The sequence below is a fragment of the Pristiophorus japonicus genome, chromosome 21 (assembly GCF_044704955.1).
Source record: "Pristiophorus japonicus isolate sPriJap1 chromosome 21, sPriJap1.hap1, whole genome shotgun sequence".
Classification (NCBI taxonomy): Eukaryota; Metazoa; Chordata; class Chondrichthyes; family Pristiophoridae; genus Pristiophorus; species Pristiophorus japonicus.
In genome coordinates this window covers 11,079,008-11,106,959 of record NC_091997.1, presented here as the reverse complement: position 1 = coordinate 11,106,959, position 27,952 = coordinate 11,079,008, and positions in this window count along the sequence as shown.

Genomic DNA, 27,952 nt, shown 5'->3' with positions numbered 1-27,952 from the left:
GTTACCCATTCTTGATACGACATTTCTAAATCATCTCTTTACTCTCCCACAGGTGCATCAAGAGCACCACCCCCTTACCCCCCCCCCCCAAATGTCCAGGAGGGAGAGGAAGGTGACTCCTCAAAGCAGCCTCCAGCCTCTGAGGGTGCATCTTCAGCAGACATAAGTGCACCCAGCACCAGCTCAGAGACGCACACCTCGGTGGATCCCACGTGAGATAGAGTAGTGTTGTCACCTGGTGTGTCACAAGTCACAAGGGAGCAAGAGCTTATGGTGCAGACAGTGAGGTGGAGCATGGCGGCGAGAAAGATTGAGAAGAGGGTTGGGGTGATGACGCAGCCCTGTTTGACCCCGGTCCGGACGTGAATTGGGCCTGTGATGGATCCGTTGATAAGGATCACGCCCTGCATGCCGTTGTGGAGCAGGCGAAGAATGGTGACGAACTTTTGGGGGGCATCCGAAACGGAGGAGGACACTCCATAGATCCTCATGGTTGACAGTGTCAAAGGCCTTTGTAAGGTCGAACAAGGCCATGTATAAGGGCTGGCGCTGTTCCCTGCATTTTTCCTGTAGTTGTCGCCCTGCAAAAATCATGTCCATTGTGCTCCGTAGGGGATGAAATCCGCACTGTGACTCCTCGACCACGGGAAGAAGACGGTTGAGGAGGACTCTAGCGATGACTTTTCCAGTGGCTGATAGCAGGGAGATTCCTCTGTAGTTGCCGCAGTCAGACTTGTCCCCTTTTTTAAAGATGGTCACGATTACTGTATCTCTGAGATCCCCCGGCATGCTCTCCTCTCTCCAGATGAGAGAGATGAGGTCGTGTATACGTGCCAGCACTGCCTCTCTGCCATGCTTCAATAACTCAGCAGGGATTCCGTCCGCACCCGTAGCCTTGTTGCTTATGGCTTTTTCTACCTCGTGCAGTGTTTCCTGTTCCCCGCTGGAGTGGAACTAAACTACAGAACCAGTGGGAACCTGTTCAACCTGCGCCATTTCCAGGCCAGATCCTAGACCACCCCAACCTCGGTCATCGAGCTACAGTATGTGGACAACGCCTGCGTCTGCGCACATACAGAGGCAGCACTCCAGGACATAGTCAACGTATTTACTGAGGCGTACGAAAGCATGGGCCTTACGCTAAACATCAGTAAGACAAAGGTCCTCACCGCACAGCACTGCCCCCCAATCATCAAGATCCACGGCGTGGTCCTGGAGACCTTGGACCACTTCCCATATCTCGGGAGCCTCCTATTAACAAGAGCAGGCATCGACGACGAGATCCAACACCGCCTCCAGTGTGCCATTGCAGCCTTCGGTCGCCTGAGGAAAAGAGTGTTTGAAGACCAGGCCCTCAAAACTGCCACCAAGCTCATGGTCTACAGGGCTGTAGTAATACCCGCCCTCCTGTATGGCTCAGAGACATGGACCATGTACAGTAGACTCCTCAAGTTGCTGTAGAAATATCACCAACAATGTCTCCGCAAGATCCTACAAATCCCCTGGGAGGACAGGCACACCAACATCAGCATCCTCACTCAGGCTAACATCCCCAGCATTGAAGCACTGATCACACTCGATCAGCTCCGCTGGGTGGGCCACATAGTCTGCATGCCAGACACGAGACTTCCAAAGCAAGTGCTCTACTCTGAGCTCCTTCATGGCAAACGAGCCATAGGTGGGCAGCGGAAACGCTACAAGGACACCCTCAAAGCCTCCCTGATAAAGTGCAACATCTCCACTGACACCTGGGAGTCCCTGGCCAAAGACCGCCCTAAGTGGAGGAAATGCATCCGAGAGGGCGCGGAGCACCCCGAGTCTCCACGCCGAGAGCATGCAGAAACCAAGCACAGACAGCGGAACGAGCGTGCGGCAAACCAGTCCCACCCACCCCTTCCCTCAACGACTATCCGTCCCACCTGTGACAGAGTCTGTGGCTCTCGTATTGGACTGTTCAGCCACCAAAGAACTCACTTCAGGAGTGGAAGCAAGTCTTCCTCGATTTCGAGGGACTGCCTACGATGACGATGATGATGGTGGAGATAGGGACAGCTCTGCTTAGCTGCAGGCAGGCGCTGAGTCTCGGGGACCATCCAGAAAGAGGGCGATCCCAGAGGTGCAGCAAGAAGTGCAAACAGCTCGGACAGGTTTTGTGACCGCAATGTCTGCAAATGTGCAGAGAATGGAGGTGTCCATCTCCAACCTGAGCACCACTGTGTCGCAGGTGTTGGCGACTGTAGGCTCTTCCATGGAAAGGAATGGAGCAGCTAATATGCCACTCACAGGAGCACTTGGCAGAGGCTCATAGACCTCTGGTCTAGGAGGGATGTCAATGCAGACTTGGGTCCTCAAGGTCTCACTGCTGTGCAGCAAGGTGCTCTCCAGCTCCTTACTAGCAGGGAGGTGCGGTTGGTCCACGAGAGGGATGATGGTGAGAGGGAACATGGAAGTGGGGGCTCCTCTCAAAGTGCTCACACTTCTCCTCAGTTGTACCTCTCCCCACCTCCTTCAGTCAGAGCCCCGGATGCCTCCGGGGATTGAGATGGCCGAGTCTGCCCCTGCACGAGGAGCAGACTTTGGCAGGACCCTCACAGGCTCCAAAACCCAGAAGACATCCGCCAAGAGTGTCTATGCAGTCGCAGCAGGGAAGTGAGCCGGCTGCCTCTACTTCTGCTGAAATCACAGGGGTTGCATGCGTATGCGAAAGATGACCCACATGTACAAGCGTAAGCACATGGGTGTTTAAAGAAGTGTTTTGTTAAGGTTCCATTCACAGATAAAACGATTTATTTTCACCAATTCCTGGTAATGTCCTGTTTTTGTTTGATACTTTGGAAGTGTCTTAGTGAGTTGGAGTGAATGGTGAGACATAACGTTACCTCCAGCAATGGGGGTCAGTGTGAAAGGAATGGCTTGGCCATTGTACAGATGCTTAATGGTGTTGTTGGAGAGGGGGGGGAGAACCTGGCAGATCATGTGGCAGCCATATGGGTGCAATGCAGGAGGTTAAGTAAATCTGGCCATGATGAGCCCATTCCTGGCTTCCTGGGCAACAATGTGCTCGTGTGCTGGTGGCATCTGGACTTCAGGTTCCTCCTGCTCCTCTTCCTCATCGTCCAGCTGATGCTCCTCCTCCTCCTCCTCCGAAGAGGCAGTGCGCTCAGAGCCTTGCTCCTCATGCAAAGCTAATCCTCACTTGTGGTTCACAACCATTCCTGGGTGATGATGGGGTGCCCTGATGACTACTCGTGTGCAGTGGATGACGCCTTGCACCCGTGGGAAGCCAGCCAGAGTGGCCAAGCCAAGCACCCGCTCAGTAACACTGGCATCATCAGTGGTAAAGTTGATACAATTGGCTGACTTGTCAAAGAGGGCAACGGTGACTTGTGTGATGCATCTGTGGGCGGCCGACTGCGAGATGCCACAAATATCTGCCGGAGGCCTGCTCTGCTGCACGGACCTAGCGCACACACAGTGTGGGCTGGGCCCGTGCTGCCCCTGGGCCCTCGGCTCTTCTGGGCCCCGTACCCTCATCTATCACACCTCCGCCACGATCTCTCACCGCTCCTCCGCCACAAACATTCACTGCATCTCGCCACAAACACTCGCCACTTAACCGCCCCGACCTTCTCACTCCTCTGTGCCTGGGCCCTGCCGATGTTGCTGCCCACACTCCAAAACGGCGACCAGGGTTTTGATGATGTCACCCAGTCGTCTATCTCAAAATCATCACATACTCGGAGCAGTTCGCGCTGGCGGTTGAAGTGGTATACCGCTACAGCTCTTTTACTTCCCGGCCTGCGGAGCTGTTCTCTCTGTTCTCAGGTCGGGGGGTCGTGCCCCCCACCCCCCCGACCTACGATACGTAGTAGCAATGAGTGAGAATGGTTTCCGAATTTGCAGAAAGTACTTGCAAACTCTAGACACCTAAATCTGTGCTGAAAATGCACTCAGCAACATCTCTTAGGAAAGTAAGCAGGTGTCAAGTGGCAGTATTTAGTGTGCTTTCCAGGCTCTGCAGTAATGACCTCGATCAATGGCCACTGAACGTCCACCTCAGCTTGACAGACGTGATTCCCGAGCTGCGTGACTCCCGTGGTCGTGCAGTGAAATTCAAAAGGTCTGGTTAAAAACACGGTTAAGGATCTGACAACTAGCTAATAATGATCAAAATTAGGTCTCCTGTCTCTGCCGTTCGGTCACTGCCGCTCTGGAAAATGTGCCCGAGTTAAAGGTGCGAGGAGGTGGGATGACGGTGGGTTCCCGACCCACTCCGATTTACTTCCATTTTTACTCCTGGCCCATCTCCAATCCTGCACACGCGGCAACGTGAACATTCTGGCCATAGTCTCTCACATTTAGATGATAAATTATTCTGTATTTAAAGGCTGGCACAGGTAATTAATTATTCTATATTTGTACAGTCTACTCTTAAACGAGTTACTCCTTATATACAGTGTGTCACAGCTAGACAGTGATTTTTTTAAATATTTATCGTTTGCTCTCGGAAAAATAATTATTCCATATTTACCATTCTGCGATATTGTTAGAGTCGCACTAAGTGAAGCCCTATCTAAAAGAGCATGGATAAGTGTAGTGTGGGCATATCAGCCAGATAGTTGGAAGTTGGGTGAGGAGAAAGCTTCCCACACTGGGCAAGTTTCTAGGGTCTGGTGCTATATATCACTATATAGCAGGTGGGACCCAGTGCTCTAGTTGGTGAGGCCCAGAGATACTTCAGGCTGGAAGAGTGCAGAGTGAATGGGGCTTAGGGTAGTGCTTGGGGCCTGAGTGAGTGGTAGAGAGGGTACATGCAGATTTGGTGTGGGAGGGGAGCATTGGTTAAACAAAAGTATTTTTTTTAACGTTCAATGGAAATGAGAAAACAATGCTAATTAAGTTAATCTGAAGTTAAAGAAAGAGGAACTTGTATATGATATAGCACCTTTCATGGCTTTAGGACACCGCAAAGCACTCCACAGTCAATGAATTATTTTTGAAGTAATGTCAGCAAATGGGGCAGCAAATTTGTGCACAGCAAGTTCCTACAAACAACAATGAGATAAATGACTTATTAAACTGTTTTAATGATTTTGGCTTAAGGATAAATATTGACCAGGACACCGGGAGAACTTTCCTGTTCAATGGCAACAGCAACATGTATGAATATAGGGCTTTTAACATAGTAAAACATCCGAAGGTGCTTCACAGAAGTATTATCAAACAAACATTTGACACCGAACCATATAAGGAGATATTAGGGCAGATGGCCAAAAGCTTGGTCATGGAGATAGATTTTAAGGGAGAGTCTAAAAGGAGTTAAGAGAGGTAGAGAGATCTTCAAATAGTGCCATAGGGTCTGTTCTACGTACATCAGAGAGAGCCGACAGGATGTTGTTTTAGCATCTTATTGGACAAACAGCACCTCCCAAAAAGACCAACACTCCCTCAGCATTGTAACTTGAATGTCAACTGAGATCCTGGAGTAGGACCTGAACTGGTAATCTTCTGAATCAGGGGCAAGAGTACTACCATTGAACCAAAGCTGCAGTTTTATTACAGATACCTGTCTCAGATAAATATCAGATAGTGCAGTCTGCAGCATATTTGTAGAAAGTGCTGGTCAGCTTGCAGAACCAAATTATACAGAGGGCTGTGCATTGCATTGATGTTAATGGAGGTCTCTGCATGTGTGCTTAAATGCATACACAATTCTACACACTACGGGTCCGCCCAGCCTCTCGCTGGGGGTGGGCCCCGCCCGAAGTCCACCAAAGTCATTCTTGGAGTCAGCGGCGGTGGGGCCCATTAAGCACCCCCCTCCCCCTCCCGTTCAGCCCCCTCCCGTTCAGCCCCCTCCCTTCCCCCCCCCCCAGTTCAGCCCCCCATTCAGCCTCCCTCCACTCCCCCTGTTCAGCCCCCCGTTCAGTCCCCCTCCCTCCCCCCCCCGTTCAGTCCCCCTCCCTCCCCCCCCATTCAGCCCCCCTCCCTCTCTCTCTCTCCCTCCCCCTCTCTCGCTCCCTCCCCCCCTTTCTCCCCCTCCTCCCCCTCCCCTCTCCTCTCCCCCCTCTCCTCCCCCTCCCCCTCCTCTCCACCCTCTCCTCCCCCTCCCCTCTCATCTTTCCCCCTCCCCTCTCCTCTCCCCCCTCTTCTCACCCCTCCTCCCCTCTCCTCTCCCCCCTCCCCTCTCCTCTTTCCACCCCCCCCTCCTCTCTGCTCCCCCTCCCCTCTCCCCCTCCTCTACCCCCTCCCCTCTCCTCTCTCCCCCTCCTCCCTCCCCCCCCCCTCTCCTCCCCTCTCTCCCTCCCACCCCCTCTCCGCCCCACCCTGCTCTCTCCCCCCAATTCCCTTCTCTTCCCCCCCCCACCACCCCTCGCTGTCAGAAACACAGAGAGACAGAGACAGAGACAGAGACACTGACAGACAGAGAGAGATTTATTTATCATTTATTATTGATGATGGCTCTTTATTTGTAAAAGTGAACTGTTTAATGCTTGTAAACTCTCCCCCCCCGTCCCCCCCGACTCCCATCTCTTGTTCCTTACGCCTGATTTATAAGTGTAGGCAAGGTTTTTCTGAGCGTACAAAAATCCACACTTACTCCATTCTAAGTTAGTTTGGAGTAAAGTTTTCGCTGCCTAAACTTGCAAAACAAGCATAAGTGACTGGACACCCACTTTTGAAAAAAAATCTGCTCTACAATGAAACTATTCTAACTCACTAGAACTGGAGCAAACTAAATGCCAAGAATTGCAATTTCTAAGATGCTCCATTCTAAACTAGTTGCTCCAAAAAAATAGGAGCAACTCAGGCCGAAACGTGAGCCCTACATGACTGACTTTTAACATTGGGAGATACTGAGAGACAGTGTCAGCCTTCTCCTGACATTAAAAATATTGAGTCGAGACTTGATAAAGACCACTGAAGCATTTTAGACTGTGGCTGCAGTTAAATTGTATCCAGTGTGAGATTAGTCAAAAGGGCTCAGGGGCAGCACGGCCCAGCCCACACTGTGATATGTGTGCGCACTAGGTCTGTACAGCAGAGCAGGTCTCCAGTCGTCCTGGTTTACCCTTGCCGCTGGATAAAGGCCGAGCTCTGTCAAGTCCGTGTGGTGGCTGATGTGCAACGGTCACCACACGTTAAAAAAAATCCACGCACAGGCATCTTCCACCCCCTTCAATTAGAGTTCAGGACTGGAACATCGGGTCCTTCATTGAAGCATCTGTGGAAGCAAGTCATCCTCGTTCGAGGGACTGCCTATGATGAGTCAAAAGGATGTGGGCTCACTTTAACTTAAAAAAGTGGCCGGGTTTGAAGCGTGGGGGTTAAATTGTTAAAAATCGTAATCCTAAACTGTACCCGCCTCCAACCCGCCCACTTCTGGTTTTAACGTGGGCGGGACGGGGGCAGGCACCCAACCCGCTACCAGGAGGCGGGACTTCAATTAAATATTATAATGTATTATAATGAGGCTGGAAGCCTCTTCTTTAACCTGCATTTCATGGTTAACTGTAGCTGGTCGGGTCTTGCACACCTTGTGAAACCCTACACTTACAGCAAAGTGAGACTTGCTGTATCCAGGAGATAAATGCCTTTATAGCTACCTCCTGAATACAGGGTCCCTGCTGAACCCACCCTCTGCGATCGGAGACCTCCCCACGAGGCCTGTGATCGCTTTCACGGAGCGCCCCCTGCCCCAAAAGAGTGTGAGGCAAGAGAAATAAATATACATTTTAAATATCTCCTTCATGGCAGGTATTTGTCTACATTTTTTTTACATTTACTTGGATGATTAAGGAGTAATTTATATTGAAAGCGCGTCCCTCCTTTCGACAAAATGGGAATCTCATCATCAGGAACCTTTTAAATCAACTGCAATGAATTATAACCAGCTGTACTTTCCCCCATCCATTTCTATTCATTTAAAAAGCACTGGGCTGAATTTTCCGTGTTGCTAGCGGGCACAATCGGTGGCGGGTCAGGAACCCACTGTCAACTCGCTCCCACAGGCGTCAGCTCGGAGCCGACCCGACCTGCAGCGGCGGGGGATCCAATTGAAATTATTCTGAGGTACTTTACAGGCACTTAAGAACCTTTTTCCCGCTACTTTTAAAATTTCGCTGCATGGCCACGGGATTCATGCAGCTCGGGAACCACGTCTGTCAACCTGAGGCGAGAGTTCCGTGGCCTTTGCTCCAGCTGATTCCTTGACAGCATAGAAAACAAACCAAAATTAAAACATGTTGATTACATCAGCTGACAGATTGATGGAGATTCTGTTCTAATTGAAAAGCTACTGGTAAATGTTAATTTTTCACTGGCCATTCTCGACTGTTGCCTTCCAACTGGATAATAATTGCAGTGAATTGACCTGCACTATAAAAAATGACATATACCATTTCAGTAAATGTTTGTGCTGTTTCTGGTCAGGTTTTTCCCACAGTATACTGTGGTTGTCCAGTTACACATTAAATCAAGTCATCAACCATAACATTTCATTCTCATCACTCATTCCACTGGTTCAATTTGCTTTCAGTCCCTGAATATGACTAGTTACATTTTTCAGTATGAGGCTTTAGGGTGAATTTCTGTGGAGGTTCTCTCACTTGTCCATTGTTAACTTCAACAGAAGAGCTGCAGTAATCCCAGAAATACATTGTAAGCACCACTTAAACTGTTTGTCAGGGATTCCACCAATAAGTTCCCAATTAATGTACTTTTTAATTATGTTCTTGATCGTATTTGTAGATGGAGTCGTATTACTTAATAATTTTATTTAAATATTTCTTTGTCACTCATGTATAACTTTTATTATGTGATTGTACAGTAAAGATTCAATACCCACTATGTTAGATTGAAAAAGTCTAATGTGGCCAGTGTCCCTTTAAGGATCCCAGCTTAAAACACATTATGAATGATGTCATCACACCTGCATGAGTTTTCATCATTTTTCGCAGTTTGCCGAAAAAAATTTAATCCTAGGTCGGCGTATCTGGCCACTCCCGAAAAACCTTCTGGTGAGTTAACAGAAAGCAGCGCACATTGAGAAATCGGCACTGAAAGATGCCATTGTTTTTCATCAAAGCTTTTGGAGGGAGTCAAGAACATTTTAAATATCCATATTAAAGTCAACTTTTTTTACCTTTCAACGGAGTACATGGAAGTTTCTTGGTTTTCTGAAATTTTCTTTTTTTTTTTACTCACACACCACCATCGAACGACTTCAAGCAGGGCTGGAGGGTCGTAGCGTCGGCTGTCAGAATCGGTCCCGCGCCCGGACACGGGGGCTCGGGGCTCGGCTGGAAAACAAGCTGTGGGGGGGGAGGGGGGGGAAGAGGTGGCGATCGGAAGGCTGCTGCACTGAGCCCAGGGACGGAGGTGCTGATCGGAAGGCTGCTGCACTAGGCACAAGACTGCAATGAGTTTGGTGGGGATGGGGGTGGGGGGGGGGGGGGAGAAAGGGAGAAATCTCAAGACCTGGCTGTGGTCCATTCGTACATACCTTGGGGAGAGAGAACAAAGAACCTGTCCTGCCTGCCTTCCTGCCGTTTTGAGCTTCTTGCAAAGGTGAAATTTAACTATGGGGGGCAATACTGACAATGCCATACCTTGTGCGAGCCTTCTGCATCACGGTGCTACGTAGGAGACAATTGATTCAACATCATCGCATGAGGAACATCAGAGCCTGTAGGGTGCTGGGCAGGAGGCCTTACCCACCTGACGGTGACCAGGAGTGATCGCATAAGGTCAATGCTCTCCGCACTCATGGCCATCATCTGAACCACATCTGTTCGATCCTGCACCTCAGGAGAGTGCTGTAGAGCTCTCCTTCCCCTCCTCAGCCTGGGTGTGCTTTATTGCACTCCACCACTGGGACCCGTAGTCTTGGAAGGTGGGGCCCTGGGTGTGCCTCGCTGCACCACATCACTGGGACCCGCAGCCTCGGACGGTAGGAAACCATGGAATGTCCCACCAACACTCAAACCACTAGTCACAGAAGGGGCTGGCACCTCAATGGGCGGCACTTGCACCTCCTCCAGTAAAACAATGAGGGCTTCATCCATCTCCATCCCTTCCTCATATCCTCATGCTCTTGGCCTGGAGGGTGGGATTGGATGATGTTCTCCTCTTCAGGCTCGTCCTCATCTGAATCTTCTTTTGTATTGTCAGGGTCGGCCTCAAGTTCTGCAGAATATAACAGAACACAGACAAATGGTTAGCAGGCAGAGGAGGGGGCAGGCTGGCATGAGGAGGCTCACACAGCACAGGCCAGGCAGCAGGCTGATTTGAAGTACCATGATAAATGATAGCACGTTGCATCAACCGACGCATAGCTGATGGAGACATCCCCATGAACCAAAGCATGGCTAGCCCATGCAGTACTTTACATTTAGCAAAGCCAGACTGCGGAATTTGCAGGACTTGCCCTCTCCCTCGAGTGTGGGCCCAGCTTGTGCAGTGGTGGTTGCTTTTCTCCAGGCAGGACCCATCAAAGCAGCGACCCTCTCTTCCAAGGGTGTCAGTGGGTGCAGATCTGCCGGGCCTCCTCCTGTTCCCTTTTATTATGTGCCACTTTCCTCTGCAAAGATGAAAATGCAACTTTTTAGAGAGGGTGTCTTTCTGGTGGGTGGGACATATACAGCTGGTCACAATTGCAATTGCATTTAATACATGAAAATATTACACTAACTACTTGACCAAGGTCCTGCCATTTCTTTTTACACTGGCCTCCAGATCCCATGGTGGTCACCACTGCACAGTAATCTTCTGCAACTTGGTTCCAGAGTTTCTTCATTTCTTTGGGTGAAACTTTTATGTGACCTCTGCTGGTGTCCTACTCCTGCCATCTGGTCTCAATCACAGTAACTAGTGCCTCCACTTCATCCTGTAAGAAATTCTTGGTCCTTGCACCGCGTTGCATCTTGTATTGTTGCAGCTCCGATTTTTCCAATGCTCTCACACAGCACTCAATGTTGTCACACACACAACTAGCTCTTTAAAAATGTTCGATTGCCAACCCGAAGCTGTACTGCGCATGCGCGTTCATTGAAATAATGTCAAAAATGTCACTTCTGTTCCCGCGCATGCGCAGAAGGTATGGCATCATTTTTTCGGCACAGACAGCAGGCTCCACCCCCCGAGGCGACTGGACATGCTGCGTGGTGCCAAATTTGAATTAGACATCGGGGAAACTTTGGCAAAATATTTCAGGCTCATTTCTGGCCTGGAAAAATAGACGTAACTCTGGCAATACACCAGAAAACGGGCTTGGGCAAAATTGAGCCCAACAGATAGAAGGGAATAGCTTCGATGCTTGAATCTAATTTGAAACTTTGTGACATCCATGGATTAGATTACAGCTTTATAGGCACCCTCGAGTCTCCAACTATTTGTCTCTCGGATCATCTGTTCCATTTTCAAAAGTTAATTGTAAGCGAATTGGTTGTGGTGGAGCAAATAAAACGACCTTAAATTTAACAATGGAATCATAGAAGGAACAAATTCCTTAAATCCCAGTTGTATTAGATAGCTGCAAGATCAAAGTACTGGAAGGCACCTCCCCTCTCCGCAAGTGAACCAATTCAGTTACTGATTTCAGCAAAAGATCAGTAACTACAACATCTGACTGATTATTTCTTCAAAGTAGTAGCGCAATGATTGATAGCAGTGACAGCTATCCCACCCTTGGGAATAATTCAGTCTAGTTGCTACGGCAGTGGTAAACAAATGTGGGAAGATCTCCGCCAGAAACTAATTCCCATTCATGATTTTGCTCGAAGCGCCAACCAGAGGAAAGCTTCCTGTGTTTGTTTATGGTGTCGGTGAACATGAAGGGAATGACCCCCAAAGCTATTTACATCAGTAGCAAACACGACAAATGCGATTATTGGGACAATAATACAGTGGCTTTACAATGGCTCTGGTAAGAGAGAAAAATGGATATCGTAAATTATATTGTGTGCCAAATGTCAGTTAAGCTATGGTCTGTTCATGAGTGGCATTATAACAAATAACCACCCACACACCCAAATGTGATTTATTCATGCTATAATTTTTTCAGAGACATTTTTTTTTAGTAATATAATCTCAGCTAGTAATTCATTTTTTTTGAATCTATTTTTTTTAAGGTCTGTTTAATTCTCTGGTATTCTTGATCAACCATTTACTGATAAACGTTGGGATGTAAAATGGCTGATTGAAAGCATATTGTTTTCATGTAAAATAGGGGCAGGGTATTTAGTCCGCACAGCCAGAGTATTCAAAACAGCAGTGTTGAGCATGGAACATGATTGGCTTCCCTGTGACAAGCCTCAGTAGCTTGAGCAAAATCAATTTAAATTATTCTAATGCGACCCTCAAACCACATATCCCGGATAGAGGACTGCACCAGCACGCTTGGAGAAAAATTGAAATGATTATGTTACTTATTTCAGCACAAAACCTACTGCTATTGTGTACAGGGATTATTTTATCTTAAACATTCATGGACAAAAATTTCAAACACTCAAATGATTTTATATAGAGTTTATCTGCCAGACGAGGTCTGAGTGTTTTGACAGTTGAGGCCCTGCGGTGATCAAAAGATTTGAAAAAACTAACACATCATCAGGAGATCTTATTTTGCATTACTGGCTCCACTGTACATGCTCTCGGGCTTTCCCGAGCAGGAGTTTTACCAGTTATGACTGGGCACCAGACAAAGGACAGAGAGGTCGCTTTTTGCATCCCCCAAGTGTACCCCCAGGCAGGTCAACCAAGCAGCAGAAACGATATTGGCGTTCCTCTTTCGGAGTGTGCCAGAAGAGCGGGGGGAGGGGCGCCACTTACCAGCGCCGAGGGTCATTAGAAAAAGTAACATTTTTAAAAATAGGAGCCAGCCGGTCAGCTCTCAAAACACTGCGGGCATTGCGGGCATTTTGAACGCGCCTATTAGAGCGTAAATGTTCAGCAGTTTCTGTGTAAAATGTACTTAAACACTTTCAAGAGGAGAGCATTAGCTTTGTAAGGTCTCTATGCAGTGATTGTGTGTCAGCAATTAACAGTGTACATAGCTGTCAGGGTTCAGTAGACCGGAAATGCATATTTTGAATTGAACAGATGAATAATTGATGAGTGCTCTCGCCTGCTGAAATATTCTGCATAATCAAAAATAATTTCATTTGATACCTGCCATCTTCTGCAGTGCTGCTGTACATTTAACTTTTCTGTTCTTTGTTTGCATTATTAGTGGTATCAAAGCCCTGTGGGCCACATATACATTTCCTATTCCTTTACATAGATCGCCACCAAGTGTGGATGAACAAAAGTCTTAGTGATCAGACTTAGGACTTATGCACTCATGATGCAACTGGACTGGAATCAGCCCTTTCCAAACCTCCAGGCCCACAATATTCAAACGGTGAATATAACTTAATACACAAATAGAATAGAATTGCTTGTGTATCGTGGGCCAGATTGCCAGAGCTTGTGGGGGATACCATAGGCTGCACTTTGAACTCCCCAGTTCGACAGCATATATACTACTGGAAAAAAGTCATACCGCGTAAAACTGCCATAATCAATCGTAAAATAAACGGAATGTGATTAAAGATTTAACATTCCTGTTCAAAAATAAAATCACTACAAAGCAACAACAACTTGCATTTATATAGCACCTTCAACATAGAAAAAGACCCCCAAGGCGCTTCACAGAGGTGTAATCAGAAATAAATGAACACTAAACAAAGGAGATATTAAATGTCCCCCAAAGGCATAATGCCTGTAGTCTTGCTGTTTATTATTCAGCCAACTTTTGGACAGCGACCCTAACAAAGTATACATCTATACCTCGGCAATGTAAAGATCCCAAATACAAAAAGATAGTAATTACTTGGCACCATGATCTTTTTGCCACTATTTTATGTCAAAATCTAGTTTGTAACACTTAATTTTAATTTTAACAGTAAGGTGCTCTCAATTGTTATCCCTTCCAGTAATGTATCTAGAGTAATACGACATCAGTGTGACCTGTGTGCTTTGTGTAGCAGTGCTGCTTTGAATTAGTTTAAGCTAAGGTGTCCTGTAGAGGATGATCTCCAATAATAGGGAATCCTGGGGCAGCATTACTGGGGATGAAGCATTGGGTCTTCACCCAATCTCCTTATCGCCGCCACCGGAAATTGAGTGTTCCCCAGACGCAATGAAGAGGAAAACCTACCCCAGTATAAGATGTTTTAAATCATATCAAAACATAGCATTATATTGCTTGTGAAGTCAACACAGCTTGGCTCATTTGGTAGAATCTCAGTCAGAAGGCTATTGGTTCAAGACCCATTCTAGGACTTGAGCACATAATCTAGGAGGCCACTCGAGTGCGGTACTGAGAGAAAATGGCATTGTCAGAGGCAATGTCCTTTACATGATCATCATAAAAGCATGTTTTACTAGAAAACTGTATTAGTTGTCAAAATGGTATAAGAACATAAGAATTAGGAGCAGGAGTAGGCTATTCAGCCCCTTGAGCCTGCTCCGCCATTCATGGCTGATCTTCTCCCTCAACTTTGCTGCACTGTCCTCATTTCTCTTGATCCTTAATATTCAAACATCTATCGATCTCTGTCTTGAATATATTCAAAGAATACAGCCCTCTGGGGCAGAGAATTCCAAAGATTCACCACCCTGAGTAAAGAAGTCTTTCCACATCTCAGTCCTAAATGGCCGACCCCTTATTCTGAGACTGTGACCCCTGCAGTGGAAATCTGGAAGTCACCCTCCATAAAAGTTGATGAGGCTAGGTTAATTGAAAATTTCAAACCTGAGATCGATGGGTTTTTGTTAGGGATAGGTATTAAGATTTATGGAACTAAGACGAGTAATTGGAGTTAAGATACAGGTCAGCCATGATCTAATTGAATGGCGGAACAGCCTCAAGGGGCTGATTGGCCTACTTCTGTTCCTAAGATCACACTTCGAATCTCTATGTAATTAAGACTCTAACACAAAAGTCAGCATTGAGGTGAAAGTCAGCAGCATACAGATGCTGTGCACGTGGATGGTTAGCCAACTGAGGTGTGTAGGTGAGACATGATTTTCTCAGTACCGTGGTAACCCACAGCAATTTCAAGGAGAAATACAAACATGGCTAGAGGAGTGAAGTGCAATGAAGTATGAGCAGAGGTACAGCACAATGCAATTAAGGAAAAGCATTGAATTTCAAGTGCACAGGGCACTTGGATCCAATATTGTTTCCATTGGGCATTATAATTGTATTGGGTTGGCCAGAGGTCCGCTTCGTGGAAGGCGGAGAGGTCAAAGTGGCCGCTCGCCAGGAGCTCCGCAGTTGAGTGGGGTCAGCAGCCAGGGGGAGGCCAGAACGACACCGGAGAGATAGAGGCCTGAACGTCGCTGGAGGGATGGAGGCCCGAACTACAGTATGCGGATGAGGCTTGCGTCTGTGCATATTCAGAGGCCGGACTCCAAGCCATCGTCAACATCTTCATCGAGGCATACGAAAGTATGGGCCTTACACTAAATATCCGTAAGACAAAGGTCCTCCATCAACCTGACCCCGCCACACATCATTGCCCCCCGGTCATCAAAATCCATGGCGCAGCCTTGGACAACGTGGACCATTTTCCTATCTCAGGAGCCTATTATCAGCAAGGGCAGACATCGATGATGAGGTCCAACACTACCTCCAGTGTGCCAGTGCACTGAGAGTGAGAGTGAATGAAGACCAGGACCTCAAATCTGGCATCAAGCTTATGGTCTACAGGGCAATAGTGATACCCGCGCTCCTATATGGCTCAGAGACATGGACCATATACAGAACACACCTCAAAGTGCTGGAGAAGTACCACCAGCGCTGCCTCTGCAAGATCCTGCAAATCCACTGGGAGGATAGACGCACCAACATCAGTGTTCTCGATCAGGCCAACATCCCCAGCATCGAAGCACTGACCACACTCGACCAGCTCCGTTGGTTGGGCCACATCGTCCGTATGCCCAACACAAGACTCCCAAAGCAAGCACTCTACTCGGAACTCCTACACGGCAAGCGAGCCCCAAGTGGGCAGAGGAAGCATTTTAAGGACACCCTTAAAGCCACCTTGATAAAGTGCAACTGTACAGTCACCTGAGAACTCACGTTTAGAGTGGAAGCAAGTCTTCTTCGATTTTGAGGGACTGCCTATGATGATGTAATTGTGTCAGGCAAAGCCATGTGGTAAATTTCAGTGAATGTTTGCTGCACTGTGGCTGCAGTGTGTCTAAGATTATTCCTGAGCTATCTGGGTTTTAGCAACTGAGCCATGGCATAAATCAAGCTTTTCATTTGTATATCCATTGTTCTTCCATTCCTGTCTATTTGGTTTGCTATATTATGCAGCGCTCCTGTGACATTTATATCTATTGTAACCTACATTGTGTATGTGTAATTGCAATCTGACATTAAGGACATCTACAGGTTGAAGTATACAATCACACAGTTGGATTTTTTGATTTCATAATTGGATATTAAAACCTTATCTGTCCAATCAGATTTTGGTCTGGTCCTCTTGTAGATAAAGAACACAAGAATTTTTGGAACAGAGAAAAGCCCAGCCCCACTAATCAGCCATCGCACTATATTCCTCAATCCCTCTCTCTAGAAATTCATCCAATGGTCTCTGGAACCCATTTATACAATGGCATTCTGTAGTAACTTTTGCCAAACCTCTATTGTGCTTTGGGTGAAAACATTTGACCTGATTTCCTTTCTTATTATTAACTTCATAGTTTCAAAATGGTTCTCTCCTTGTATTCGAACCACTTACCACGATGAACAATTTGTTTGGATCAGATTCCCTTCTCAATCCCGAAAAACAATGAGATCATCTTGAAGCCCCCCCCACCCCACCCCCCACCTTTATCCAAAGGGAAACAAACCCAACTTCCTTAAGCTTTCCTCATAACTTTAAATATTTGATACCTGGAATCATCCTGGCTGCTTGCCTTTGTGCCCCCTGAAGGACAGTACTTTATCTCAAAGGATTAGGGGATCGGAACGACATACGGTATTCTAGATGATGTTTGACCAACACCTTATACAGCCTTCTTAGATTTATTTGTATTATACTCTCTTCTGACACATATTCTCATGAATAAAACTGATAACACAGCCTGATTTTAGTTTATTCAAGCAATGTTATAATAGATAATTAAGGGGCTATATGGAGGGAGGAACTTAAAACAATTACTATCACTAAAGAAAAAGTATTTGGTAAAATAATGGGACTAAAGGTGGACAAGTCCCCTGGACCTGATGGCTTGCATCCTAGGGACTTAAAAGAAGTGGCTGCAGAGATAGTGGATACATTGGTTGCAATCCACCAAAATTCCCTGGATTCTGGGGAGGTCCCAGCAAATTGGAAAACCGCAAATGTAACGCCCCTATTTAAAAAAGGAGGGAGACGGAAAGCTGGAAACTATAGACCAGTTAGCCCGGAAATTTGGACATTTGGAAAAGCATAATACAATCAAGCAGAATCAGCATGGTTTTATTAAAGGGAAATCACGTTTGGCAAATTTGCTGGCGTTCTTGGAGGATGTAACGAGTAGGGTGGATAAATGGGAACCAGCGGACGTAGTGTATTTGGATTTTCAGAAGGCATTCGATAAGGTGCCACATAAAAGGTTACTGCACAAGATAAAAAGTTCACGGAGTTGGGGGTAATATATTAGCATGGATAGAGGATTGGCTAACTAACAGAAAACAGAGAGTTGGAATAAATGGGTCATTTTCTGGTTGGCAAACAGTGACTAATGGGGTGCCATAGGGATCAGTGCTGGGGCCTCGACTATTTACAATTTATATTAATGACTTGGATGAAGGGACCGAGTGTAATCTAGACAACTTTGCTGATGATACAAAGATGGGTGGGAAAGCAAATTGTGAGGAGGACACAAAAAATCTTCAAAAGGGATATAGACAGGCTAAGTGAATGGGCAAACTTTTGGCAGATGGAGTATAATGTGGGAAACTGTGAGGGTATCCACTTTGGCAGGAAAAATAAAAAAAGCAAATAATGATTTAAATGGAGAGAAAATTACAAAATGCTGCAGTACAGAGAGACCTGGGGGTCCTTGTACATGAAACACAAAAAGTTAGTATGCAGGTACAGCAATTAATCAGGAAGGCAAATGGAATATTGGCCTTTATTGCAAAAGGGATTGAGTATAAAAGCAGAGAAGTCCTGCTACAACTGTACAGGTATTGGTGAGGCCACACCTACAGTACTATTTACTGTTTTGGTCTCCATATTTAAGAAGGAATATACTTGCATTGGAGGCAGTTCAGAGAAGGTTCACTAGGTTGATTCTTGAGATGAAGGGGTTGACATAAGGAAAGGTTGAGTAGGTTGGGCCTATACTCATTGGAGTTTAGAAGAATGAGAGGTGATCTTATTGAAACATACAAGATACTGAGGGGCTCAAGAAGTTAGATGCAGAGAGGATGTTTCCACTCGCAGGGAATCTAGAACTAGGCAGCATAGTTTCAGAATAAAGGGTCGCCCATTCAAAATTGAGATGAGGGGAATTTCTTCTCTGAGGGTTGTAAAATCTATCGAATTCTCTGCCTCCTGCACCTTAAGGTGGAGATAGTCAGATTTTTGAGTGATAAGGGAGCAAAGGGTTATAGGGAGCGGGCAGGGAAGTGGAGCTGAGCCTAAGATCAGATCAGCCATGATCTTATTGAATGGCAGAGCAGGTTCGAGGGGCCAAATGGCCTACTCCTGCTCCTATTTCTTATGTTCTTGTGCATTAGGAGGAGAACTAGTCCCTGGTGTGGGACTAGAGCCTACAACTTTCTGATTCAAAGAAAGAAAGACTTGCATTAATATAGCACCTTTCATGACCACCGGATGTCTCAAAGCGCTTTACAGCCAATGAAGTACTTTTGGAGTGTAGTCACTGTTGTAATGTGGGAAATACAGCAGTCAACTTGCGCACAGCAAACTAGGCAAACAGCAATGTGATAATGACCAAATAATCGATATATTTTTTTGTTATGTTGATTGAGGGATAAATACTGGCCAGGACACCAGGGATAATTCCATGCTCTTCTTCAAAATAGTACCATGGGATCTTTTACGTCCCCTGAGAGGGTAGACAGAGCCTCAGTTTGACCCGAAAGACATCACCTCTGACAGTGCAGCACTCTCTCAGCACTGCACTGGATTGGCAGCCTAGATTTTTGCACTCAAGTCTCTGGAGTGGGATTTGAACCCACAACCTTCTGATTCATCTGCAAGAGTGCTACCCACTGTCGAGGCTGAATCACTGTTTCACTCAACTGCTTTTAAAAGACATGTAGATAGAGCTGCTGTTGATACCGGTAAAGAAAGAGAATGGCAGTGGAAGTATTCTGAGGTGCTACTCATGCTGATCTTAATAGGTGTTATCACGAATGACAAAATGTAAGAGAGAAACAGAGACAGAGGGAGAAATGATTCTAGGTATGCTAGGTCAGTGTCCACATATTACACTAAAATCAAAAGATGGAGAGGCTAAAAGCAAGACTTGAGATTTCCAGTGGGTTATCGCAACTGCTGGTAGAATGCACTAGCTTACAGTTCTTACTGGGTTAAATATGGTCGGCAAGTATTTGCTGGTATTAGTGCTAAGATGAGTTTTACACACTGCACTGAATTAGATTAATGTCTCCAAAAGCACAAGGGAATCATGTTGTTCCTCCAACAGGCAAAAAACACTGATGTCATCAAAAAGCTCCTGCATGATTAATGAAGCCTTGTTGCTGAAAGACCAGTGAGTTTTCTTTCTTCGAACATCCTTTCCTTTTGCTCCTGTTAATTTATAGTTTGAAAATGAATATACTCTGCATGAAGGATATAGAACATATATTTCAAGGAAGGTTCTGAAAGGTAGGTAGCTCCTTTGAGAATTTGTGGTCATACTTTTACACCAGAAATATTATGACATTTAATGCGTCTCAAGTATTTTACATTGTGGACATTATTATTATTGCATTTTTATATTTAAAACAACCTAGGGTCTCACAAGAGGCAAATTTGCCAAGACAATTTTACAGCAGATAGGCTATCCACAAATAGTACAAATGCAATTTTACAACTGGAATACTTTGTTTTACTGTGTAACCTGGACAATATAATTCTTTGAGCTTTTTTGGAGAGATACTTCCAGTGGCAGAGCCAATGGCTAGATTTGGCTGGAAGATTACATTTGGCAGTGGTGATTTATTATTAGATTTACTTTCCTTGATAAAATAATCCCATGTATCCATACTGTTCATGTGGACAATGGCAGAAGGATAGGAGTGAGTTTGCAGGCAATTGCGCAATCTGATAATGTCAAAAGCCCTGAGTGCGAGTGGTTTTGAAGCATCACCTAAACCTTGAGCTGTGCTCAGCAGGCAGTGCGAGGCTCATTTACACATACACACACACACAGATATGTCAGCAATACCTGGTTTACAAGATAATAAATGGCTGGCATGCATCGATGAATAATCAAACTGCACAAACGGTTTTATTTTTGGCATGTTCACTTGTCAGTTTTGATATATATTACGCAATTTAGAATTCTTACACGGTTTTATGATGATATTAATATAATGATATTCTTTGCTTTCAGTGTGAAGTTCTGTCTACCTAATGCTGTACTTTGTAAATTAATGAGGGATTAACTGGCAGAGCAATAAATAAATTATCATTTCATGAGCTGTCTTGTATGGAAACTGATACTCTGAAAAAAAACTTTCATTGTTTCCTTGTGATTTGCATGAATAGCCTGTATGAGCTTGAACAGTTAAGGGCAGATACCCCAATCGGGTGGTCCTGACAAGAAATGGCATTCTTAGGATGCGCTGGTCCAATGACCTTCATTGTCCGACCATTCATTTAAATGGATGGAAAATCAAGGCTGCCAGCACATTGTTTCCTGACCTGTGCTCCCGGAGGACACCATTCCCCAATGGCAATGCCCAATCCGGATCAGCACTTTAAAGTCTTCACATGACCTTTCTTTGTGCAATGTTTTAGTGGAGTCAGTAACACATTTAATAGCAAAATAACGTCGTACAATCTCGCTAAGTATGTATCTAATGTCACCAACAAAAACAACTCGTATTTATATAGTGCCTTTAACATAGTAAAACATCTCAAGGTGTTTCACAGAAGCGTTGTCAAACAAAATTTAACATCGAGCCATAATAATTTCTAAGCCACATTGTGGTAAAACCTCTGGGCCTGAATTTGCGGTCGGAGATTTCCTGTAGGCGAATGCCTCCGAACCACAAGAAAAATACGAACCTACTTGATGGACCCGGAGGTTCGTAGACTCGTGCTCCTGGGACTCTACATGTATGCATGCGTAAAGGTCCACCTATCCCAGGGACGCATGCAGTTCGCAAGCGTCCCTGGGATCACATGGGCCAAGCCAACCAATTACAAAGGGGGATTCCCCATTATGTTTATGAGGATTCCATTTACGTACAGAATCCCCATAAGCATTATAAAAAACACATATTTCACACAACTTAAATAAAAATAAATCATTGCATGTTCAAAATACAATTAAATTAAACATTTAAAACAAAAATGTAATTTTTTGAAAAATAAATGTATACATTTTAAAGGGGCTAAAATTAGCCTATAACGAATTTTAAAGGTTTTTTTAATCTTTAAATAATTTTATTTTTAATGTAATATTTATTTAAACTCTTAAGCTGGTAAAAGAAGGCCCCACCAAGCATAAGCGTTTCACGGGCATTCACTGGGCAGTAGTTAGGCAATTAGCCCAACTCTCTGTCAGCGAATGTCCATTTCCCAGGGATGCGGAGGATCTGTCAAGCTGAAACGTGACAGATCGCAAGTTCTGGGTTTTCGCACATGCGCAACGCACGCGGAAACCTGGAACTTACAGAGGACTTGCGGCCATATACGTGGTCATAGGCCCCGGAAAATCCGGGCCATTGTTTTGGACATGTTGTTTTAGATCATCTGATCTATTCTAAACTATTTGATTAGCTAAGAGTTACTACCAATGATAAGAACATCGGACTATTCAAGACTGGAAGAGATCTTTGCAGTCCAACCCAAAGTTCAGAAATATTATACAGTGTTATGTCTCTTAATCGCATTCTCTGCCATAGGACACATATTGAGAGGGGAGGGGCACCTGCATTTAAACTACTGACTTGTTAATCTGCAGTTAAATGCCTTGCAATGAGTTACAGTCACTTCCATAAAAGAAAATATATGTTACAAAATGCTGATTTTTTTATTGATTCAGGACTAGGTCATTCAAATTTCAGCTGATGCACTCAAATCACCTTTCTTTATAAGAACAATGAAATAGTCCCATGTATCATCAGTCTGTATATCTGTAAAACATGCTAGGTGCCTAATTTAGGGTTTTCCCATCTCTTGATAAATATCTCTTTGCCCTGAGCTTTCTGGACAGTGAAGTTAATTCCAACCCAATTTAAGTCAAATGCAGTTCTAAGTAATGAGACAAAATCTGTATGGTCCACCCCTGATAATGCAGTTATATTTTGCACAGAAAAAAATTGAATTAGTCAATAATTTAAATTAAGCAATATAAATAACACAATGTTAGAATTTAGTGCTAAAATTTGAGTAATCAGATAATTAAGCAGCTTTAATTAAAGAGTAGATGCATTAGAAACACAGTTTGAAGTGGCGCAAAATAATTGTAGCTGTACTTAATTTTCCTCACTCTGCATGACTGACTGCACAGTGTTAAAACTTAGGCACGTTTTCTAAGAATGACCAAAAGCCCATGGGGTAAAGCTTCAAAGGCTAAGTGGCTTTGGTGCCTACAAGCTGATATATGTGAGCAATAATTGAGTATGAGAGAGTCCCAGTGCATCAGATTTTTCAGTATTCACTAATTCAAAGATTATGCAAAAATATACATTTTATACAAATGATTCTGCAACCTCTCTGAAAATGGTCAAAATGGCAGTTCAGTCGGGCCGACACGTTTAATATATTCCTATTTTCAAGGCTGTCATTAAATGGAGTTCCTTTTTGTTCTTTGAATGAGCTGAAGGAATGAAAAGGGCAATTGAATGGAAAAACATGTCAAACACAGATGTTTAGTGTATGATTTCATTGAGATTAAAGAAATTCAACAAAACCCTTCTTTCTGAGCCGAATCAATGGTCTGGTGTTTCAGTGCTCTGTATTGTAGCATATCCCATTTGTAATCGTGCCCAAACAGACAAATAAAACAAGCTGTTCTCTGCATTGTCATTCACCAAACCATTTCACAGACGAGACAGCAGCACGGGTAGCTGAATTTATTGACAATTTCTCCACAGAAATATGAGACAAAGCTGAGACCAGATAAAAGAAGGCTCCGAGTATTAAGGGCTCATAATATTCCAAAACCATGACTTGGATATTAACAGGGGCGGGTTACGTCGGTGGGTGAGGGGGGAGTGGGGGGGGTAGTGGGTGAGGGGGAGTTTCAGATGGGAAACCCAGGTTTCTCCGCATGCTGTCGAGTTTTAACTCCACAACCTACGCCTTTTGACCCAGATCGGTTTCCTGCCCAGAAGTCAGCCTGATTGGCAGCTTTAGCTTCCAGTCAGGCAGGGAGCATTCCAGAGCAGGCCACAGAACCAGGTATGTCCGATCCATGACCTTGGGGGTTCCGATCCCAGAGTCCAGGGACCTTTGTATGGGGAGGTGTCTGATGGTAGGGGTGGGGGGCTGGTGGGGGGGGAGGAGGTAGCTTGGGGTGCTGTGGGAAGCGCTGCTCCTTCTCCTGGCCCATAAGCAGTGCTCTCCCCGAATCTGTCCTCAGCTCATTTCAGCTGCCAGGTTTCCCGAGGCCTGGGAAATCCGGCCGCCCACTGTAAAACCTGCAAAGCAGGTTAAGTCAAAGGCTGACTGCCTCATTAAAATATTTCATTTGCCAACCGGCCTCCTGGGAGCGGGTTGTCTGTCCGCCCCTTGTCCCGCCTCCGTAAAGCCCAGAAATGGGCGGGTTGGAGTCGGGGGGTTCAGATTTTTAAAATTTTAACATCTGACCCGGACCCAACCCAATCCCTCTTTTTTGTGTGCTAGAATTCTCAGCCCCCGCCCCCCCATGTATTATTAAGAAGTTACACAATTATCGTGAAATTGCTTATTTTGTTTATATGTTCCATTGAATCTAAAATTATTGTAGTGGTTAATAAAACTGCAAAACAAAGTTTGATCACACAAAGTGCACCCCTAATGAAAGAAGAACTTTCATTTATATAGTGCCTTTCACAACCACAGAATGTCCCAAAGTGTCTTACAGCCAATGAAGTACTTTTGAAATGTAATCATCGTTGTAATGTAGGAAAGACAGCTATGTATCTGAGTTTTCTAACGTTACAAAGCTAGGTGGGAAAGTAAGTTGTGAGGAGGACATAAAGGGGCTGAAATTGCCACACTGCGGAGTGGAGTGGCTGCCGATTTGTGGTGGTAACTGGCCTTAAGGAGAGGGGCAATTTCGGTCCCGAAGAGTCTGCAAAGGGGTATGGTCAGTGTGGTGTATGTAGCACACAAATCACTGACTCCACACGGTCTGGTGTAAGTCTAACTGCTGTGATCTTCGTCCTTTATTGTTCAGCTCCAGAGTGCCTCCCAGGTGTGGTGGTCACCCTTATATAGTCCTTGTTACAGGCACTACCAGGGTTTCCCACCACAGCGCCCTCTGTGGTATGGCATAGTACTTACATTACATTTAAGGTACTGGGACGATACACACATCATTACATAACATCACCTTCCCCCCCCCACACCTGGACGCAGGACAACGATACACACATCATTACATAACATCACACTTGTCCAACGGAAGGCAGGTGGGCATAGACAGTGCGTTAGTATGGTACATATTATCTGGTACATTAACTGGTTATTGACTGGTAGCGAAACCTTGATTTCCTTGTTAGCCGCTATCATTAATTGTACTTCATCCATTATTTTACACAAACACAGTGGCCATTCAACATAAAAAAGGTCATTCTTATTATAAATTCACTATCTCACATTAACATTGCTCATTTTAGACTCGCTCTGCCTAACAGAAGTCCTTTGTGGGGACCACCTCTTTGTAAGGCCCTTTTAAGACTCCCGGGTGCATTTCCTCTTTAAGGCACCATCTTTGATGCAGGAGGATTCCACGAGGCTTCTCCTTGGGCGCCGCCATCTTTGATGCTCTGCAGCTCCGACACGATGCCGCCGCCATCTTCTTCTCCGCCGCTCCGAATGCCCTCCGCCGTCGCAGCCTCCGCTCCCCTCCGCTGCCACCTGACTTGCCGCCTCTCCAGCGGCCGCACTTGCCGCGTCCCCCCGCGGCCTCCCCTGCGGCTGCCGCCGCCCGACGTTACCAGCTCCTCGGCGGGGCCCTTCCGAACCGCCGGCCCCTGGATCCCTCAGCACCCCGCCCGCAACGCCCCGCCGGCTCAACCCCCACCCCCCCTTGGGCCCCTCTGTGCAGGGCTGCTTGCCTGTGGGGGCTGAGGCTGCAGGATCTCTGTGTGGGGTCCGGGCCTGGGACTTGCCTGTGGGTGGATTGAGGCTGCAGCTCCAGCTCGGTTGGTGCTGCTCTCTGGGGACCCGGGGCACGGCAGCACCCCGGGGAGCAGCAGCCTGTGGAGGAATGAAGTCTTCCCAGCTCCCACGGACCTTCCCCATCCACCTCCGGCCGAGGACTTTCGGCCCATCGCCTGCAACGACCCACAAAGGTAAAGCGTGCGTCTCGTCCCCGTGGGATACCTGCACCATCGCTCTGCCGAGAACAGGTATTAGTTCCCTGGTGTAGGTACGCAGCTTCGCCGTGACTGGGACCAGCTTGGGTCGTGCAGCTGGGTTAATCCACAGTTTATCAAAAGTTCTCCGACTCATCAACGACGGACCCGAGCCCGTGTCCACTTCCATACTCACTGGGACTCCGTTGATTTTTACTTCACTTATCACTGAGGGCGAATCGTCGGTACACGTATACAGTCCAAGCACCTCATCATCTTCTACCTGCTCCTCGCTGAACAGTGGATCATCCCCCATCTCCTCAGCCACATGGCGAGTCCGATTTCTTTTACACATACGCTGAAGGTGGCCTTTAACGTGGCAGGTATTGCATGTATACTCCGCAAACCTGCACTGGTGAGCCCCATGGCTTCCTCCACAGCGCCAGCATGGTGCTGCTTGATTGGCCCCCCTCGGCGGACTCTGAGCTCCAGGATCCCGAGGTCCGTGTTCTCTGCCCCGGGCAGAGCCACATTCTGCAGTTTTGTCCGTGGTGGGCGCTATCCTGTGGACAGTGCCTGCCGGGTTCGAGACTGTGAGGATCATTTGTTTGGTGCTGCAAGTCGAGGTCATATGTGCCCGGCTGATGGTGATGGCCTTTGTCAGAGTGACTGTGGGTTCTGTGGCCAGCAGCTTGTGAAGGAGGCCCTCGTGGCCAATTTCCATAACGAAAACGTCCCGCAAAGCCTCGTCAAGGTGTGCCCCAAAATCACACGGCGCCGCGAGTCTCCTGAGGTCCGCAGCATATTTGGTGACATCCTGGCCCTCAGGTCTGCAGTGATGGTAAAATTTGTATCTGGCCGTGAGGATGCTCTCCTTCGGTTTCAACTGGTCACGAATGAGTTCAGTCAGCTCCTCGTATGACTTGTCCCTGGCGCTCCCGGGTGCCAGCAAATCCCTGACGAGACAGTAAACCTCATCTCCACAACTGGAGAGCAATATCGCCTTACGCTTATCTCTCATTGCGTATGTGTCCTCCGTCAGGTCATTTGCTGTGAAGTAGTACTCGAGCCTTTCCGTAAAGGCCTCCCAATCATTGCCCACGGTAAAATCCTTTAGTGAGCCCAGAGTAGCCATGGTTGCATGGAGTTCGTCCGCTTCCTCGTCGCCAATGTGGTGTATGTAGCACACAAATCACTGACTCCACACGGTCTGGTGTAAGTCTAACTGCTGTGACCTTCGTCCTTTATTGTTCAGCTCCAGAGTGCCTCCCAGGTGTGGTGGTCACCCTTATATAGTCCTTGTTACAGGCACTACCAGGGTTTCCCACCACAGCGCCCTCTGTGGTGTGGCATAGTACTTATATTACATTTAAGGTACTGGGACGATACACACATCATTACATAACATCACCTTCCCCCCCCCACACCTGGACGCAGGACAACGATACACACATCATTACATAACATCCAGTTTAGTTAAATGGGCAAGAAGGGGGCAGCGAGTGTACAATGTGGGGAAATGTGAGGTCAGTCACTTTGGTAGAGAGAATAGAAAAACAGAATATTTTTGAAATGGTGAGAAACTATTAAATGTTGGTGTTCAGAGGGACTTGGGTGTGCTTGTACATGAAACACAGAAAGTTAACCTCCAGCTACAGCAAGCAGTTAAGAAGGCAAATGGTATGTTGGTCTTTATTGCAAGTGGGCCGGAGTACAAGAGTAAGGAAGTCTTGCTATAATTATACAGAGCTTTGGTGAGACCACACCAGGGGGTAGGAATTCAGACCCGCTGGAAACCTGGTGCACCTACCATTTTTTTGAGTGTTTTTCCGCCGTGCTGGATGAGGTGGCCTCTTTCACGAAATTTAGCTCTTTGTCGGTTTTTTTTTCAGGCGGACCTGAAGTCGGTCATAATGGGGGCGGAAGTGCGGCAGTCAGCAGAAGATCGACAACGAGCGGGGCGGAAGTGGAAGTGGGACAGAGTCACCGCCGCTGTCAATCATCAGCGGAGCGGTGATGACATCATGACGCGTGTGCGTCACCACGTCTCTCCCCTTCACTTAAAGAGGAGAGCTGCTGTGGGCTTTGCAAAGATTTTAGTGAGGTCCACTGAGCCATCAGTGAAGGGTTTCAGCCGGGCCAGCAGCCTGTCACCCGAGAGGGGGTGCCCGACTGCCTGTTGGTGGCCCGGCCGAA